Below are 20,412 nucleotides of genomic sequence, written 5' to 3'. Positions count from 1 at the left end.
CTCTAATAATTAGCAATGCTGAGCATCTTTTCATGTGCCTGTTGGCCATCTGTATGTCTTCTTTGGAGAAATGTCTATTTTGGTCTTCTGTCCATTTCTGGATTGGGTTGTGTTTTTGTTTTGTTTTTCTTTGTTTTGTGGTACGTGGGCCTCTCACTGTTGTGGCCTCTCCCGTTGCGGAGCACAGGCTCCAAACGCGCAGGCTCGGCGGCCATGGCTCACGGGCCCAGCCACTCCGCGGCATGTGGGATCTTCCCGGACCAGGGCACGGACCCATGTCCCCTGCATCGGCAGGCGGACTCTCAACCACTGCACCACCAGGGAAGCCCGGTTGTATTTTCTTTGTTATTTTTTGTTGTTGTTGTTGGGTTATATGAGCTGTTTATATATTTTGGGAATTAAGCCCTTGTCGGTCACATTGTTTGCAAATATTTTTTCCTAGTTCATAGGTTGTCTTTTTATTTTCTTTATGGTTTCCTTTGCTGTACAAAAGCTTGTAAGTTGATTAGGCCCCATTTGTTTATTTTTGCTTTTATTTCTATTGCTTTGGGAGACCAACCTAAGAAAACATTGGTACGATTTATGTCAGAAAATGTTTTGCTCATGTTCTCGTCTAGGAGTTTTATGGTATCATGTCTTATATTTAAGTCTTTAAGCCATTTTGAGTTTATTTTTATGTATGGTGTGAGGGTGTGTTCTACATTCATTGATTCACATGCAGCTGTCCACCTTTCCCAACACCCCTTGCTGAAGAGTCTTTTTCCAAATGTATATTCTTGCCTCCTTTGTTGAAGATTAACTGACTGTTGGTGTGTGGGTTTATTTCTGGGCTCTCTATTCTGTACCATTGATCCATATGTGTGTTTTTTTGCCAGTACCATGCTGTTTTGATTCCTGTAGCTTTGTAGTATTGTCTGAAGTCTGGGAGGGTTATGCCTCCTGCTTTGTTCTTTTTCCTCAGGATTGCTTTGGCAATTCTGGGTCTTTTATGGTTCCATATAAATTTCAGGATTATTTTTTCTAATTCTGTGAAAAATGTAATGAGTAATTTGATAAGGATAGCATTAAATCTGTAGATTGCTTTGGGCAGTATAGCCATTTTAACAATACTAATTCTTCCAGCCCAAAATCATGGGATATCTTTCCATTTGTTTGTATCATCTTCAATTTCCTTTATTAATGTTTTAGCTCTCGGCATATAAATCTTTCACCTCCTTGGTCAGGTTTATTCCTAAGTGTTTTTTTTCCTTTGGTGCAAATTTTAAAAGGGACTGTTTTGGTTTTTTTTGTTTTGTTTTTACAATCTCTTTCTGATATTTCATTGTTAACATAAAGAAATGTAACTGATTTCTGTGTGTTAATCTTGTATCCTGTTACCTTGCTGAATTTGTTTATCAGTTCTAGTAGTTTTTGTGTGGAGTCTTTAGGGTTTCCTATATATAGTATCATGTCAACTTCATATAATTGACATATAATGACAATTTTACCTCTTCCCTTCCAATTTGGATACCTTTTATTTCTTTTTCTTGTCTGATTGCTGTGCTAGGACTTCCAATACTATGTTGAACAGAAGTGGTGAGTGGGCATCGTTGTCTTCTTCCAGATTTTAGTGAGAAGGCTTTCAGCTGTCACCATTGAGTATTATATTGGCTGTTGTTTGGCATAAATAGCTTTTATTAAGTTGAGGTATAGTCTCTCTATATACACTTTGGTAAGAGTTTTTATCATGAATGGATAAAATTAATTTGGAATTTGCATAAAATTAATTGAATTTGGATAAAATTAATTTTAAAAAAATTTGGTAATATCTTTTGTTCTATTTTGATAATATGAAATCATCAATTAAAAATCTATATTAGAATTTATTGGATTTTTAATAGAAGTCATTGATGCTTTATTTATATATTCATTTATTTATGCCTTATTTTGTTCATAATAGGATTTAAAATAATAGTTATACATATGCTGCAGATTAAAACCCAGATTCTTTCATAGGGAAAAGAAATCAAACTCAGGAATTTAGAAAATTAGTTTAAAGAAATTGGATTTAGTCAACATAGAGTGGAAAGATTATTGATTAGTCCTCAGACAGAAATGGGTATGAATTTTACCTCTGCCATTTTGCCCAATGACTTTGAGTAAGTCACTTCATCTCTCTTAATTTCAGTATTTTTATCTCTAATCTGGAGAATATAATGAGACCCCACAGAGTTACCATGAGGATTTGATGGAATGATGGGGTACAGACAGTACTTGAGGGCCTGACATGTAACATACTCAGCTAAGATTAGCTTAGGACCCAGATGAATACATGGCAAAAAAATGCAAGACAGAATTGATTAAATGTTACATTTTGGGGTATAGACATTCAACATGAAGGAGCTGAGAGTCGCTGAGACCTGAGATAATCAGAGAAGATTTGTAGAAATGTAATAAGGTCTAGAAATATGGGGAGGATTAAGGGAGTGTCTTACGTCCTCCATTAGGGCTGCTATAACAAAATACCATAAACTGGATGGCTAATAAACAACAAACATTTATTTCTCACAGTTTTGGAGGCTGAGTAGTCTGAGATCATGACAGCAGCAGATTTGGTGTCTGGTGGGAGCCCACTTCCTGGTTCATAGGTAGCTGTCTTTTCACTGTGCCCTCACACAGTGGAAAGTACAAGGGAGTTCTCTGGGGTCTCTTCTATAAGGGCACTAATCCCATTCATGAGGGCTCCACCCTTAGGACCTGATTGCCTATCCAAGGACCCACCTCCAAATATCATCACATTGGGGATTAGGTTTCAACGTATGAATTTGGGGGGGGGATGCAAATATTCAGTCTATAGCAGGGAGTGAGAAAATGAAATCTTGCTAGGTGAAAGAAAAAGAACAAGAAACAGAGGCAAGATGAGCAACATCATGTCAGGAGGCAAGAGAGATGAGGCCAGTCTGCTCCAGGTTCTCTCCCCACGGCCTGATAGTGACAGGAGAGAATGGCAGGAGACTGGTTTGGAGAGAGACAATTCACTTCAGTTTGGATTTTTAAGATTTGAGGTAACATGATATCTAAGTAAGAATATACCTCATATTACTGGAGATGGGGTCAAGGCATTCTGAAGAGGCTATAGATTTTCAGGACTTCACCTCATAGCAATACTTAAACCCAGTGAGCTCTCAGTGACAGGAGAGAGCTCAGACCAAGGACTGAATTTGTACAGGACACAATCCAGTTACAGAGGAGAAAGCAGAAGAAGCTCATTCAAAAGTAAACCCACCAAGATGGGTAGTTAGAATTTTAGGAGAAAAGCTAGAATAGTGGTGTGGAGAACAGTATTCAGCAAGAGTGGGTAGCTAGAAGCCTGGGGAGGGCAAGGAGAGGAGATGGTCTATGAACAGCTGCTTCCTTCCTTAGATGGAGGGAACCAGGATATCCAAAGGGAGCCCTGAAGGAGAACCATTGTCTGGGGAGGGACACTGACCGGCTGCTCTGCCTCTGTTGGTTTTGCCTTTCCCTTGGATTCGGTTGTGCAGATGATCACCTTTCTGCTCCTCCCTGACTCCTGCTTCCATACCCCTACCCCTAGACTCAGACAACACCTTTTCTAGTGCTTTGGCCCAAAATGACCTCTTTTAATTCTCCCTTAGAACAGTTGGGACAGGCTAAATCTTTACAAAGTACTTAGAAACAACAGAAGAAAATACACAGGAGGCAGTACAGAGCATGGACTCTCCAGAACCAGACTCCCTTGGTTCAGATCCAGCCTCTCCCATTTAGTAGCTTCATAACCTTTGCAAGTTAATCTCTCTGTGTGTTGGTTTTCTAGTCTGAAAAAAATGGGAATAATAACAGTACATATTTCATAGCGTTGTTATGAGAACCAAGTAGATCTAATATGTTTAAAGCTCTTAGCTGAGTGCCTGGCACATTTGTTTAAAGCTCTTAGTTGAGCGTCTGGCACATTTTAAGTGCAACATAAGTATTTGCTATTAAACAAGTACAGAATACAAAGAATTGAAAGAGCAGTATGCATAATGTTTATGAGTTACTAGAGCCTGGGCTTCCCTGGTGGCGCAGTGGTTGAGAGTCCGCCTGCTGATGCAGGGGACACGGGTTCGTGCCCCGGTCCGGGAAGATCCCACATGCTGCGGAGCAGCTAGGCCCGTGAGCCATGGCCGCTGAGCCTGCGCGTCCGGAGCCTGTGCTCCGCAACGGGAGAGGCCACGACAGTGAGAGGCCCACGTACCGCAAAAAAAAAAAAAAAAAAAAAAAATTACTAGAGCCAGCTCTACCATATAATAGCTGTGTTACTTTAGACAAATGATTTAAGTTCTCTGGGCCTCGGTTTCTTCAGCTATAAAATGTGGGTACAATACTAACTGCTTTATAATTGTGATGATTGAAAGAATCAGTACATGTAAAGTGTTTCATAAGCACTTAATAATTAACAGACATTATTATTAGCTGTATGGCTTACCAATACAGCATCCTTATCACCAGGGCTCACAGGTGCTGTTCCATTTTACACCTGATACAAGCAAAGAAAGCCACCCCCTCCCCCTGGGCCTGGCAAGTCACCATGGTAGATACAGCTTTTTTCATGTCCTTACCTCTTCATAGTCAGGAGCCAGATGAATGGACCACACTTTGTCTCACCTACCTAAGCCTGCTCACATTTCCTCTCCAGTCTACCCTTTTCTGTAGTGACTATGTGTGCTGATTTCACCCTTCATATGAGCCTCTCAAATCAACTGGGGTGGGGGAGGGAGCTTTCTCTTAGAGTAGAAACCATTTTCAGTATTAACACCTGAACTTAGCATTAATATAACATGATTTAAGCACAATGAAATTGAAGATGATATAGTAATGAGTAGAGGAGAAGCGATTTAAGGGTCAAAGCTCTAAAAGTTCCCTTCTCTAAAAGCAGAGACATGCAGGAAAGTCAATTCCACAACTAAAAAGTCTGGAAAGAGGTTTTTATGGCAAAGAGCTAGGGACTTTTCAAGTCAGGGACAGTTCACTTGAAGGGAAGGAAATCTTGCTGTAGCTGGATCCCGAACTCACCAGCTCCATCTGCCCAGAGCCACCATTTCTTACCCTGATGTCTGTTGAAGTGGATGGCAGGTTGCTCTGGCCTAACTTAACCTGTCACCAGACAAACATTCTGCCACCAGCACAGACAGGATAGTTCAGAAAAAGTTCTTGTCAGCTGGATTAAAAAACTGCCTTTATATCCCAACCATTTGGATGCTTCTGCTTCCAGATACTGTGCAATCAGCAAGTGTCCATATGAAGGTACTTTAAATAGTCATTTCCTCAAAATAACAATCTATAAAACATAAATAGTAAATTTCATTTTACCATAAAAGAAAATTAGATTATCAGAAAGAGAGGCTATAAATCATATGTTATACATCTGAACTTTTTATGTACCATAACTAATCATTTGGCTATCAGGGCACTGGGGAAATTACAATAAATTATATTTTGTGGGGTATGCACCACATGAATGAAGCCAAGATTATTATAGAAGTGACCTTCACCTTGTGTGATGTCATAGAAAAAATGATGCTGCCCTAATAACTTCATAGGGTTAATTAGTTTCAGAGAACACACAAGAGGCAGCGATGTCACAGAGCTTTTTTTAATTTTCTTTCCCGTGGGAAGTTGGGCTAATAAAAATGAAAAACATTTCAAGTAGCTGAGTAAGAAAGAAGAGTTGCATAGGGTTAGAAGGAAATGCTTTAGTGCTGTCTGCTTAGAAGGCCTAGTTCTCTTTTTCTGTAAGCTGCAAATCTTATTCTTTTCTTGTGCATCTTTTCCCATTGGCTTGGGAAGCTTTGAAATGACCATTGTTTTCAAAACCTGCTCTGAAGATGGATTTTTTTAAAATTTGCTGATGAACATGAATCCATTTAATCAGACAGGGACCTCTGCAGATAGGGAGACATTTATCTGTATAAAATATGCAGCTTTGTTTGTTCTCACTGCTTGGTTCCTCAGTGGGGGTGGTGGTAAAGTTTCCACAGTCATGCTGGTTTCAGACGAATAGATTTGCTGGTGTCAAAGACAGACTGTGGCCCTCCACTGGCATCTGGGGTACAGAAGGCTAAATCTTCTGAATAGAGCCATTGATGATTACATTTGGGGGAAACTTAATCATAGAGTAATTAGGCTTTAATTCTTACAAAAACTTACAATTAATTGGATCTTTTATACAACTTTTTTTTGTTTGATTTAAAGTACCCTGTAAGTTAGTTATAGAAACTTAATTTAAATATGGATTTAATTAGAATTGTTTTATGATTTTAATGAGTCTTAAAAGTCTTTTGATGAGCAGCCTGTATAATTATGGTATTTAAAATGATTGGCTAAATGCATACTTTTATAATTTACCTTTCAGGAAACTGTATTTTTATGGAGGCTATTTTTTGTATGATGAATTGTTTCATTTTATGTTCAGTTTTTGTGGGAATGGGTACTTATTACTGCCCCTAATCACCCAAGTGTTTTCTGTCTAGAATGAAATTAAACTTTCATGGAATCAAAAGCATCAGGCAGTAGCCCAATACCGCAGTTAAATTTAATCACAGAAATATTTTTGTTTTTACTGTAAAGGAAACTGAATCATTGCTAAAACTTTTAGCTGGGGATTCAATTTTCCTACATAATCAGGTACAAATAAGTTACTTAAAGACAAGCTCTTTTTCTCTAGAAAAAAATGTGATTTTAGGCAAATGACTTGCAATTTTTTTAAATGAATGCAATATGGAGTTGTCAACTTTTTAATGCACTGTCAAAACAACTAGAAATGAGCACTTTCAATAAACATAAAAAGTTTTAAATTAGAAAAGAAAGGAAAACATTAGATACTTTCTTTCCTTTGAGTTGGTCCCAATCCAACCTATATTAAGTAAGATAACTTACATTTGATATTTTGGGGCTGATTAAAAGAAAGTTATATTAAATAAGTAATATTAGGACACATTTTTAGTTTCCTTTTTTTTTTTTCTTTTTTTTTTTTTTTTGCGGTGTGCGGGCCTCTCACCGCTGCGGCCTCTCCCGTTGTGGAGCACAGGCTCCGTACGCACAGGCCCAGTGGCCATGGCTCACGGGCCCAGCTGCTCCGCGGCATGCGGGACCCTCCCGGACTGGGGCACAAACCCGCGTCCCCTGCATCGGCAGGCGGACTCCCAACCACCGCGCCACAAGGGAAGCCCTATTTTCCATTTTTAATGACATTATTATGTTCTAGCCTTCGTATGTTCTATTTTTAAGTCAGATTATTTACATGTGCTTGAAAATCAATCAATGCAGTTTATATATCAAAAAAGTATAGGAGAGGGCTTCCCTGGTGGCACAGTGGTTGAGAGTCCGCCTGCCGATGCAGGGGACACGGGTTCGTGCCCCAGGCCGGGAAGATCCCACATGCCGCGGAGCGGCTAGGCCCGTGAGCCATGGCTGCTGAGCCTGCGCGTCCGGAGCCTGTGCTCCGCAACGGGAGAGGCCACAACGGTGAGAGGCCCGCGTACCGCAAAAAAAAAAAAAAAAAAAGTATAGGAGAAACACCATATGGTCGTTGCAATAGATGTAGAAAAACATTTGACAAAACCATTTCATGATAAAAAAAAAAAAAAAAAACTGTGAGCAAACTAGGAACAAAAGTGAACTTACTCAACTTGATTAATGGCTCCTGTGAAAAACCTACTGCTAACATAATATTCAGAGATCATAATACTCAGCAACAAGGCAATGATGTCTTTTATTTAACATTTACTGAAGATCCTAGCCAGTGCAATAAAACATGCAAATGGAAAAAGGTAAAAGTAAAGTGTCCATAATTGCAGATGACATGACATAAATGTAGAAAACCCTAAGGGATCCACAAAATAGCTATTAAATCTTATAATGGAAAAACCTGAAGAAGAATATATACATGTATATAACTGAATCACTTTGCTGTACACCTTAAACTAACACAACATTGTAAATCCAACTATACTTCAAATAAATAATAAATAAATCTAATGAATAAATTTAGAAAATTTGCAGGATACAAGGTAGAAATAAAAACTGGCATTTTTATAAACTAGCAACAAACACTTGACAATGAAAATTTTTATAATCCACAATTACATGATCAATTTATTTTTGAGAAAGATACCAAGCTAGTTCAATGGAGGAAAAAAACATAGTCTTTTCAACAAATAGTACTAGAATAATTGGATATCTGTGTGGGGAAAAATATTAGCCTTGATCCTTACCTCAAAACTTCCACAAAGATTAGCTCAAAATTAGTACTAGGCTTAAATATGAGAACCTAAACTATTAAACTTCTAAAGGAAAACACAGGAGAGAAAATATCTGAGATACCAGATTAGGTAAAATGTTGGACAAAAATTAAATAGGACATAAAAAGCATGAACTGTAAAAGAAGAAATAAAGTTTAAAATGGATTCTCATTGAGATTAAAAATTTTGTCTTCCAAAAGACAAAGTTAAGAAAACAGAAATCCATGCCACGGTTGGAGAGATAGTTTCACAGAATATTTATGACAAAGAGCTTGAATCTAGAAAACATAAAGAACTCTTACAACTCAGTAAGAAAAATACAAAGGTGTATAGGAAAGTGATTCAGTTATACATGTACATATATCCATTCTTTTGCAGATTCTTTTCCCATATAGGATAATAACAGAATATTGACTAGAGCTCCCTGTGCTATACAGTAGGTCCTTGTTGATTATCTGTTTTATATATAGTAGTGTGTATATGTTAATCCCAAACTCCTAATTTATGCCTCCCCCCCACATTTCCCCTTTGGTAACCATAAGTTTTCTTTCCAAGTCTGTGAGTCTGTTTCTGTTTTGTAAATAAGTTCATTTGTATAACTTTTTTGAGATTCCACATATAAGTGATAGCATATGATATTTGTCTTTCTCTTTCTGACTTACTTCACTTAGTATGATAATCTCTAGGTCCATCCATGTTGCTGCAAATGGCATAATTTCATTCTTTTTTTATGGCTGAGTAATATTCCATTGTAATATTCCATTGTATACATGTATCACATCTTCTTTATCCATTCCTCTGTCATTGGACAGTTAGGTTGCTTACATGTTTTGGCTATTGTAAATAGTGCTGCAATGAACACTGGGGTGCAAGTATCTTTTCAAATTATGGTTTCCTCCAAATATATGCCCAGGCATGGGATTGCAGGGTCATGTGGTAGTTCTATTCTTAGTTTTTTAAGGAATCTCCATACTGTTCTCCATAGTAGTTGTATCAGTTTACATTCCCACCAAAAGTGTAGGTGGGTTCCCTTTTCTCCACACCCTCTCCAGTGTTTATTGTTTGTAGACTTTTTGATAATGGCCATTCTGACCGATGTGAGGTGATACCTCATTGCAGTTTTGATTTGCATTTCTCTAATAATTAGCAATGTTGAGCATCTTTTCTCATGCTTTTTGGCCATCTGTATATCTTCTCTGGAGAAATGTCTATTTACATCTTCTACGTATTTTTTTGATTGGGTTGTTTTTTGTTTGATATTGAGCTGCACGAGCTGTTTGTATATTTTGGAGATTAATTCCTTGTCAGTCACTTCATTTGCAAATATTTTCTCCCATTCTGTCCGTTATCTTTTCATTTTGTTTATGGTTTCCTTTGCTGTGCAAAAGCTTTTAAGACTAATTAGGTCCCATTTGTTTATTTTTGTTTTTATTTTCATTACTGTAAAAGGCGGATCCAAAAAGATATTGCTGCAATTTATACAAAGAGTGTTTTGCCTATGTTTTCCTCTAAGAGTTTTATAGTATCCAGTCTTACATTTAGGTCTTTAATCCATTTTGAGTTTATTTTTGTGTATGGAGTTAGAGAATGTTCTAATTTCATTCTTTTACATGCAGCTGTCCAGTTTTCCCAGCACCACTTACTGAAGAGATTGTCTTTTCTTCATTGTATATTCTTGCCTCCTTTGTCATAGGTTAATTGACCATAGGTGTGTGAGTTTATTTCTGGGCTTTCTATCATGTTCCATTGATCTATATGTCTGTTTTTGTGCCAGTAACATACTGTTTTGATTACTGTAGCTTTGTAGTATAGTCTGAAGTCAGAGAGCCTAATTCCTACAGCTCCATTTTTCTTTCTCAAGATTGCTTTGGCTATTTAGGGTCTTTTGTATTTCAATACAGATTTTCAAAAGTTTTGCTCTGTTCTGTGAAAAATGGCATTGGTAGTTTGACAAGGATTGCACTGAATCTGTTTATTGCCTTGGGTAGTATAGTCATTTTGACAATATTGATTTTTCCAATCCAAGAACACAGTATATCTTTCCATGTGTTTGTGTCATCTTCAGTTTCTTCATCAGCATGTTATAGTTTTTGGAGTACAGGTCTTTTAACTCCTTAAATAGGTTTATTCCTAGATATTTTATTCTTTCTGATGTGACGATTAATAGGATTGTTTCCTTAATTTCTCTTTCTGATCTTTTGCTGTTAGTAGAAATGCAACAGATTTCTGTGTATTACTTTTGCGTCCTGCAACTTTACTGAATTCATTGATGAGCTCTAATAGTTTTCTGGTAGTGTCTTTAGGATTTTCTATGTATAGTCTCATGTCATCCGCTAACAGTGACAGTTTTACTTCTTCTTGCATAAACAAAACTAAAAGACAACCTATGGACTGGGAGAAAATATTTGCAAATGATGCCATCAAGAAGGGCTTAATTTCCAAAACATACAAACAGTTCATACAGCTCAATATAAACAAACAAACTAGTCAAAAAATGGGCAGAAGATCTAAATAGACATTTCTCCAAAAAAGGCATATAGATGGCCAACAGGTACATGAAAAGATGCTCAACATCACTAATTATTAGAGAAATGCAAATCAAAACTACAGTGAGGTATCACCTCACACCAGTCAGAATGGCCATCATGAAAAAGGTGTGGAGGGTGTGGAGAAAAAGGAACCAACCTACACCACTGGTAAGAATGTAAATTGGTACAGCCAATGTAATGGAATATTACTCAGCCATAAAAAAGAATGAAATAATGCCATTTGCAACAACATGGATGGACATAGAATTTTCATACTAAGTAAGCCAGACAGCAAAAGACAACTATCATATGATATCACTTATATGTAGAATCTAAAATAATAATAATAATGATATAAATGAACTTATTTACAAAACAGAAATAGATCCACAGACATAGAAAACAAACTTATGGTTACCAAAGGGGAAAGGTCAGGGAGGGATAAATTAGGAGCTTGGGATTAACATATACACACTACTATATATAAACTATTATAGATAACCAACTAGGACCTACTGTATAGCACAGGGAACTATATTCAATTTTTTTTTTTTTTTTTTTTTTTTTTGCGGTACGCGGGCCTCTCACTCTTGTGGCCTCTCCCATGGCAGAGCACAGGCTCCAGACGTGCAGGCTCAGTGGCCATGACTCATGGGCCCAGCCACTCCGCAGCACGTGGGATCCTCCCAGACTGGGGCACGAACCCACGTCCCCTGCATCGGCAGGCAGACTCTCAACCACTGTGCCACCAGGGAAGCCCTATACTCAATATTTTGTAATAACCTATAAGGGAAAAGAATCTGAGAAAGAATAGACATATCTATGTATAACTGAATCATTTTGCTGTATACCTAAAACTAACCCAACACTGTAAATCAACTGGAACTTCCATACATTGCTGTTAGGAATGAAAAATGGTATGGCTGCTTTGGAAAACAGTCTGACAGTACTTCATTGGCTTAAACCTATATTTATCACTGTACCCAGCAATTCACTCCTAGTGAGGTAAAAACACATGTCCACACAAAGATATGGTTGCAAGTGTTCATAGCGGCATTATTCATAACAGTAAAAAGGGCGGCAACCCAAATATCCATCAACTGTGAAATGGATAAACTGTGGTATATCTCTACAATGAAATACTACTCAGCAATAAAAAGGAACAAAATATTAATAACTCAAAAACATGAATGAATCTCAAAAATTTGCTATGTGTAAAAATTAAAAACTAAAGTCCAGGTACTATAAGATTCCAATAATATGAAATTCTAGAAAAAGCAGAACTACAATGACACAAAGTGGATCAAGTGACTGCCTAGAGCCACAGTTGGGAAATTTTATTGAGAGCAAAGCGGCATGAGAAAACTTTTTAGGATGAGGGAACTCCTCTTTTTCTGATTGTGGTGGTTCAAACAATTTAATTCAATTTAATTGTATGAAACTGCCAAAATTCATTAAACTGTTCATTTAAAATTCATTAATATTACTGTATATAGGTAACACTTCAATAAAGGGCATTCCTAAAATAATTTTTACATGTGGAGTTTCTCAAGAATTCAAATGGTATAGGTCAAATGAGGTCTTTTATCTATACCGTATCCTTTCACCTTTAATGATTTGTACATCTAGTTTTTTTCCTCAACTACAGAATTGTAAATAATGTTTAGTCAAATGGTGTGCAAATGACTAATAAACGTATTAGTCATTTTACTGTTTAGATCTTTTATTTTTCATAATAGGCCAAAGGAGGCCCAAAGCTGGCTAAAAGTTTTAGAAGTGATTCAGTCTCCTTTATCATGAAAACACTGCTCTGGGTTTCGGTATCAAAAGATACAAACATAAAGGAGTTATTCTGTGATTTTTGTTTCTTTGTTTTTTAGATTGTAATAACTCCATATAACTACTGGATAATGGAAATGAAGGTGATTGGTGGGAAACATGCAATTAAATGTTATTATAAACCATGCTCATTGGAAAGGTCAATGTCATTTTGATACTTTTAAAATTTTCAGGGCAACTAACAAGTATGTTCTTTTGTCTGCCTTTCTACCAACCTCACCCACCTTAGTGGTCAATTTAATCAACCTGATATGAAACTACTAATATTACTAATAGAATGTCAAAGGTTGTAGGGACAGAAACATCTACTGAATGTAAGTTAATATATTAACCAAATGGCACCTTTCCACTATGGTTATACAAATGCCCAATTTATTGCTTCTTTTGGGCTTCCATTCACTCTTTCATAAAGTGTCTTTTATCTTCAACACTGTATTTTCCAAACTACTGCTAAATTACAGAAAATTGAGCATTTCTAGGACCTTGGAATGAAGCAGGCAATCTATTGAAGATAATCTTCTTAAATTACTGATTGTGACCTAAGAGATGTTATATAAATAACTATCAAATTATCTGCTTATTTTATATTTTATTTCCTATTTATTATATTTAAGTTTTTTAGTAATTGTTTTCTTTAAAAAAAAAAAGTCCTGCTAGTCATTCCATGCTGAGCAAATTAACTAACATGTTCTGGATCAAGTATTGGCATCTTAAATATCCAAATATATAAGTACAATTAATAAAGAAAAGTATATCTGTTTTCAAATACTTGAAGGGCTCTTACCTAATATGGAAGATAGTCTTTGTTTGAAATTCCAAGTGTACAATTTAATGAATTTTGGTAATTTCATACAAGTAAATTGAATTAAATAATTTGTACCTCTACAGTCAAGATACAGAAGAGTTCCGTCATCCTAAAAAGTTCTCTTTGCTCTCAATACATTTCCCACCTCTGGCTCTAGGCAGTGCTAGGCACTTACCTACCACAGGAGATGGTCTTGTTTTGAGTTGTTTCAGAGTGTGATTTTTACTAATGGATATGAGTTAAAGAGATATCAGTATGATATAAGGAAGAGTTTTCTGACAATTAGGTATAAACTCTTCATCAATTAGAGAGGTCTGAACACTTGCAAATTAAAATCAATGCCTCAAAGTCTCTTCCCATTCCAGGGTTCTATGACTATCTTGTTCATGCTTTGGAATAGCATGTTCTAGTTAATTTGCATTTTTCTGAATAACCCTAAGTTAACTCTGGGTAACTCTTCAGGTTTTTGTTTCAACACTTGGTGACAGTCTTTATAAAATGTGTTATAAAAGTGTTCTGTCTTATTATCTTGGTGTACATTGTGCTAGATTTGTGGGTTTTTTTTTTTTTAATGATTGAGAATGTTGTGATGACTTGGAGTCACCATCATTTCTGAACATTAATCATCACTGACAAAATTATCAGTGAAGAATATGAGGGAGTTTAGGTTCTGTAATTTGCTTTTTTAAAAATAACCCTTTGATCTCAGTTTTCTTTGTTTTTCATCTTTTCTCCTCCCCTCCCATACCCCCAGTAGACTCCTCTTTTCACTGTCTGTCCCTGTCTGCATCAACTGGCTTGCCAGTCTGAATCTGAATTGGTGAAAAATGCCAGTTTTCTTTATTGCTTGTCTCCATGCCCTCTAATCAGATATTTCAAATTTACCTTTTCTTCTTCTTATTCAACAACTCTCTAGCCATGACAACCCTTCCCCTTCCTCACACCCGTCTTATCCTTATTACCTGCCTGCGTGGATTATTTCAACAACCTCTTTGTTTCCAGTCTTTCCCAATTCTGACTAACTTGTATATTTCACTGTCAAACTAAGCTTGTCTGAATTCAGGATTTCATTCCTTAGCACAAGAACTTGCAGGGATTTCCTACTGCGTGGCCCATCAATTCCAAACTACCCCCACTAGGCTTTTAAATTCCTCCACAAATGGCTCTACTACATGACTTAAGATTCATTTGTTGCTCTGTACACACTGGCCCTTTTCTGCCTCTGGAACACACGTTCCTACCCTCATGTTTTTGCTTGACATGACATTGTTGCTCAATCATCTTTACTCTATCCAAACTGAAGGTGTCCTTCAAGTACTACTTCCTTCACAAAACCTTTTCTGTCAGCTTCTATCCATACCAATTTCTAATGAATGGAGAATGCTTAGCTCTCAATAACTCCCTTCATTTTTACACATTAGCTCTATCTCTGTGCTGGATTGTACGGTCCACAAGGGCAGAGACCAGATCCTATGTTGAATTTGTTTTCCCATAATGTCAAGTACAATGCAGGGCACATAGTATATAGTATTCCTATTTTACAATGTACTTTTCACATACATTTTCTTTCTTATTTTATATACCATAAATAACATAAACACCTGCAGATTGACTTATTTGTTGTCACTCATTCCTTGCTTACCTGAACATCACTATCATTTATTGTTCTGAAAGATGTCCTCTTACCTCTTCTCTTCTTCCAAATGTAAATAGTATTCACTACTTTATGAAGGTCAGTAAATATTGGCATTGATATACCAGTAAGGAAAGAAAACCATAAAAGCGAAAGTATGAATTATCTGTACTATACTAAATGAAATCAATCCTAATCATTAAAAGTTACGTAGAGTTTTTTAAAATTTTTAAATGGCCTAAACTTATATGCAGATAAAACAGAGACCCACAATTCTTTATCTGCAATTCTGAACTACAGAAAGCTCTTAAGCTGAAAGTCTTTGTAAGTTTATAGTCTTAATTTATCCCACTTAAAATGATGTTTATATGTTTTGCTGCAAATATATTAATATATTGGGTTATAGGGTACTGCCCTAGACCCTGTTGGGAATGCTTCCTAATAAAAAGAATGTGTATTGTATTACCTTTTTTAAAATCTAAAAAAAGGTCTGAATTCTGAAAATGACCTCAGGGGTTTCAGATGAGGGATTATGGATCTGTAATACATTTGTATAGTGCTCTGCAACCCTTCATTTAATAATATCATTTGAGGGCTTCCCTGGTGGCGCAGTGGCTGAGAGTCCGCCTGCCAATGCAGAGGACACGGGTTCGTGCCCCGGTCTGGGAAGATCCCACATGCCGCGGAGCGGCTGGGCCCGTGAGCCATGGCCGCTGAGCCTGCGCGTCCGGAGCCTGTGCTCCGCAGCGGGAGAGGCCACAGCAGTGAGAGGCCCGCGTACCGCCAAAAAAAAAAAAAAAAAAAAAAAAAAAAACATTTGATTCTCCAAATAATGTTATAAGGTAGCTACTACTACTGTTATTATTTCCATTTTCCAGATTAGAAAAGATGCAGAAAGGTTAAGTGACTTGATGGTGAATGATAGGACTGAAGCTCATGTTTTCTAATTTTAAGTCCTATTCCCTTTTCTATGCCAATACTTTGAGCAGATGCTTTGGAAGTCATTCTGAGTTGTAGATTCTTCATAGACAAAATACAGAAGGTACAAACTGAAGATAAAATGATGACTTAAAGAGATACCAAAGTTTAAGTTTCCTCTGAGTTGAACGTTTAGAGTCTAATACTTTCTAAAGACTATATGCATATATATGTACATGTATATATGTACATATATAAGTAGTTTGTAAAGTCAATTTCACTCCCCGTTAATATAACTTACATGACAATAGTACAAAATCTGTACCTAAGTTTCTTAAATATTTTCATGTATAAACAATAGGAGATTTCTGTTGACCTTGGAGAAGATATGAGCCTTCCTTTTAGACTAAGAACAGAAAGCAGATAAAATATTCTAATATAAGGAGTATGAGGTGTATGTTTTTGTGGCTAGGGAATTTGTTAAAAGGCAGAAGACGGCTTCCCTGGTGGCGCAGTGGTTGAGAGTGTGCCTGCCGATGCAGGGGACGCGGGTTCATGTCCCGGTCCAGGAAGATCCCACATGCCACGGAGCGGCTAGGCCCGTGAGCCATGGCCGCTGAGCCTGCGCGTCCGGAGCCTGTGCTCCGCAACGGGAGAGGCCACAACAGTGAAAGGCCCACGTACCGCAAAAAAAAAAAAAAAAAAAAAGGCAGAAGAGAAAGCAAAGAAACCATAAATGGGATGGCAAGTAAGTTGGCTTTCCAGAATGAGAATTCTTCTAAGAAAAGGGCAAAGGAACTTGAGTCCAGGGACTGTGTCCTAGGCATACTTGTGTTCCAAGTGTGCTTGGGCTTAGTAAATGTCCAACAGATGAATGACTACCAAACGAAACTAAGTATGATAGAAATGATAGGCAAATATTTCTGAATCCTATTGTTCAAAGCTGAAAAATAAAACTGCATCAAGTTTAGGATACTCACAGAATGGGTCATTACAGTTTTGTAGAACTAAAACTTCCTTAATTCCCATATTCTAAGAAAAGTACTGAGTTTTGAATGAGCCAACTGAAATTTAAATTCTAGCTTGGCCACTGGACAGCTGTGTGGCCTGGTACAAAGAAGTACATTTAAAAGTCCCAGTTTCCTTAATTATAAAAATAGGGATAATAATATTTACTCTGAATAGTTGTTTTAGGATTAAATTAGATAATATATATGGAAGGGATAACATAGCACCCAATACATGGTCATCCTTCTTTGCACCCCTGCTTCCTTCCTTCCATCCTTTCATCCATCCTTCCATCATTAACATCCATAACATCTTTCCAAAGCAGCCAACTCTGGCCATACTTTTGGTGTAGTCTGAAACAGGGTCAGAAAAAGAAGACCCACAAAATTCTCTTGCTGTTCTGTGCTCAGGTATACAAGAACACTTGGGGCACAGCAGGAGAAAGGTGAGCTACAAGAAGGGCTTTAATTACTGAGAACCTGCTCTGCACCTTCCTAGAGATACCACAGTGCGACCTACCTATTTACTCATTCATTCCTCAAGTATTTGCTTAGTGGTATTACCAGGTATAATACTTCACTAGGTTCTGAAATTATTGAGATAATAAATTCAGTCCTCAAAAAGGCAGGGGACCACATGGTAGGGAATACAGATGTTTAAAAAATAATTGCAAATCATCTCTCAAGGTATATAACACTAGAAGTCAGTAATCACATACCTCTGTATTACCATAAAGGAAAAAGTGAGATATCTTGCCTGAGAGAAGCAGAGGACGAGTCTGGAGACAGAGGTGGACAGAGAAAACTTGGCAGAAGAGGGGACATTTAACATATTCTTAAAGATCTTTAACCTTTAAAATCTCTTAGGATTTTTCCATCTTCGGTCATGGTTAAACTATAAAGAATGAAATTGATATATCAAAATTTCAATAAATGTTTTATTCTTTTTATTGGATCAAGTTTTTACAAAATGCTGGTTTCCATTGTCTTTATGTTGATGTAGTTTTGTTCTCTCCTAGCTCCCCTCCTGACTGGATGAGTCACAGCACGTCTTACAGCAGTAATACATTAGGTTAATAAAGCAATTATTTAATTGACTCTAATTTCATTGGCATTTCTATTAGCTAAAGGAAAGAGGTTCAATCACTGTTTACATTTGTAAAGCCAATATTATGGTTTAAATTATGGCCTTTGGACAAAATTGAAAATTGAAGCCTGATAATCCTTAAAGCAATATTTACAGAGGACTCTTTGTCTTTGTAAAGAATAAAGGGAATGGAAACAAGAGCACATTAAATCAGAGGGGCTTTTAAATATTCATTTTGCAATCAGGTTCACTGGTTTCCAGGCCACTATCTACCTTCATCATTCTTTTTGTAAAGAAATACCAAATCTCTTGCTTTAATTAGCCTGTGAAATAGAAACTATTGCTTCACATTTTTGTTTTTGATTCTGGAGTACAGAAGTTCCAGATATAACTCTAACAGTACAAATATTATTCTTCAACAGAAACATCTTGGTAGATACTGCAAAAATGCTGACATTTTGAATAGGTAGCTTGATTGAAAGTGCATGCTACCTAACACCCCCTAGTAAAACCTCTTACAACCACCCAATGAAATAACTATAAAAACACTAAAACTGATAAAAACTAACAACTCCAAGATCAGTCAGTAATCCTGTTGTCAATGGTTTTCCATGAATCACAAGATGATGGAAGTGGTCTAGATGGAGTTCTCTTACTTTAAAGCTGAATGACCAAAGAACCCAAATAGTGCTTGTGAAAATATGCTCCAGCTTGAGGGAATGTGAAAATCACTCTGAAAAACAAATAAACAAACACACAGAAACATGCTTAATATGGGGATCAGACAAAAAGGTTAGAACAATCTAGTGTCCTCCATAGGATATAAGGCAAGCCTCTGAACAAACTGTAGAAACCCGTAGGTTACAATATGTAATGCAAGAGAAGCAATGAGATGCAATAACAAGAGGCCAAAGTAACAACGGAAGTGGATAAGATTTGGAAAAAAGTAAAAGGATTTAAGTTGACACTAAAGAAAATCAAATTAATTTTTATATGTAGTTAATTTTAAGAAAGAGGAAAACAGATTTAAAGCACCCAGGAAGGAAAAAATAAAGCAGGTTACCTAAAAAGGGACAAAATTAGGCTGGGCTTAAACTTCTCTGAAGCATTAAGTGCTATGAGATGATGGCACATCTACAGCATTTTTTTAGTGCCATTTTTAACTTACAGAAAGGTGACAAAAATAGTACACAGATTTCTCATTTACCGTTCACCCAGATTCCCCTTATGTTTAACATCTTACATAACCAAAAGACACGTATCAAAACTAAGAAATCATCCTTAGGATACTACTCTTAACTAAAGTACAGAACTTTTTTCTACCATTGTCCTTTTGTTGTTCCGGGATCCCACATTGCATTTAGTTGTCATGGCTCCTTAGTCTCCTCCAATCTATGCCAGTTCTTGAGTCTTTGTCTTTCATGACCTTGACACTTTTGAAGGGTACTGGTCAGTTATTTTTGTAGACTGTGCCTCAGTTTGTTTGTCTGATGCTTTCTCGTTAGATTAAGGTTGTGCATTATTGGTAAGGAAACCATAGAGGCAATGGGCCCTTCTCAGTGTCTCATATCAGGGATTAAATAACATCAGTAAGTCTTATTACTGGTGATGTTACTCTTGGTCACTTAGTTAAGCTGGTGTTTGTTAGGATTCTCTAATGTTGTTACTCTTTTTCCTTTGTAATTACTAAATATTTGAGGGAGATACTTTGACCTTATGCAAATATCCAATTTCTGCATAAACTTTTACCTATTAATTTTAGTAGCCATTGTATTGTGTGGCAATATTGCCATGGTGCTTTAATAGTGATTTCTATTTCTCTTATTTCTTTGTATATATTATTTAGAATTGTTATTTGAGTAAGAGTTGTCACATATCCCCCTATTTATTTACTTATTTATATTAGTATGGATTCATGAATATTTATTTTATTATTCGGTTATAATGTAATGCAATCATTATTTATTTTGTTGCTCAAGCTTTTCCAACTTTGTCAATTAACTTTTCCAGGCTGGCTCCTAAGCCTTTTTTATATACTCCCATCTTTTTTTTTTTTTTAACCTCCTTACTATCTTTCTTTTTTTTTTTTTTAATTTTATTATTTATTTATTTATTTTAGGCTACGTTGGGTCTTTGTTGCTGCACGCAGGCTTTCTCTAGTTGCGGCGAACAAGGGGCTACTCTTCATTTCGGTGTGTGGGCTTCTCATTGCAGTGGCTTCTCTTGTTCCGAAGCACTGGTTCTGGGCACACAGGCTTCAGTAGTTGTGGCACACGGGCTCTACAGCACAGGCTCATTAGTTGTGGTACATGGGCT

The 20,412-nt window shown here is 36.7% G+C and overlaps 2 protein-coding genes across 3 annotated transcripts in view; one reads left to right on the top strand and one right to left on the bottom strand.

The window, feature by feature from the left end:
- The window catches only part of KIAA0825 (KIAA0825 ortholog), a 398,660-nt gene that overhangs the window by 355,287 nt on the left and 22,961 nt on the right, over window positions 1-20,412 (top strand). The window lies entirely within an intron of this gene.
- The window catches only part of LOC109549089 (uncharacterized), a 68,784-nt gene continuing 66,297 nt past the window's right edge, over window positions 17,926-20,412 (bottom strand). The window contains exon 8 of the mRNA XM_073801944.1: window positions 17,926-18,829. The gene's annotated coding sequence lies outside the window, so the exon portion shown is untranslated. The remainder of the gene's footprint in view (window positions 18,830-20,412) is intronic.

The sequence above is a fragment of the Tursiops truncatus genome, chromosome 3 (assembly GCF_011762595.2).
Source record: "Tursiops truncatus isolate mTurTru1 chromosome 3, mTurTru1.mat.Y, whole genome shotgun sequence".
Lineage (NCBI taxonomy): Eukaryota > Metazoa > Chordata > Mammalia > Artiodactyla > Delphinidae > Tursiops > Tursiops truncatus.
Note: the sequence above shows the minus strand (reverse complement) of the source record. Positions and strands in the feature narration are given on the sequence as shown.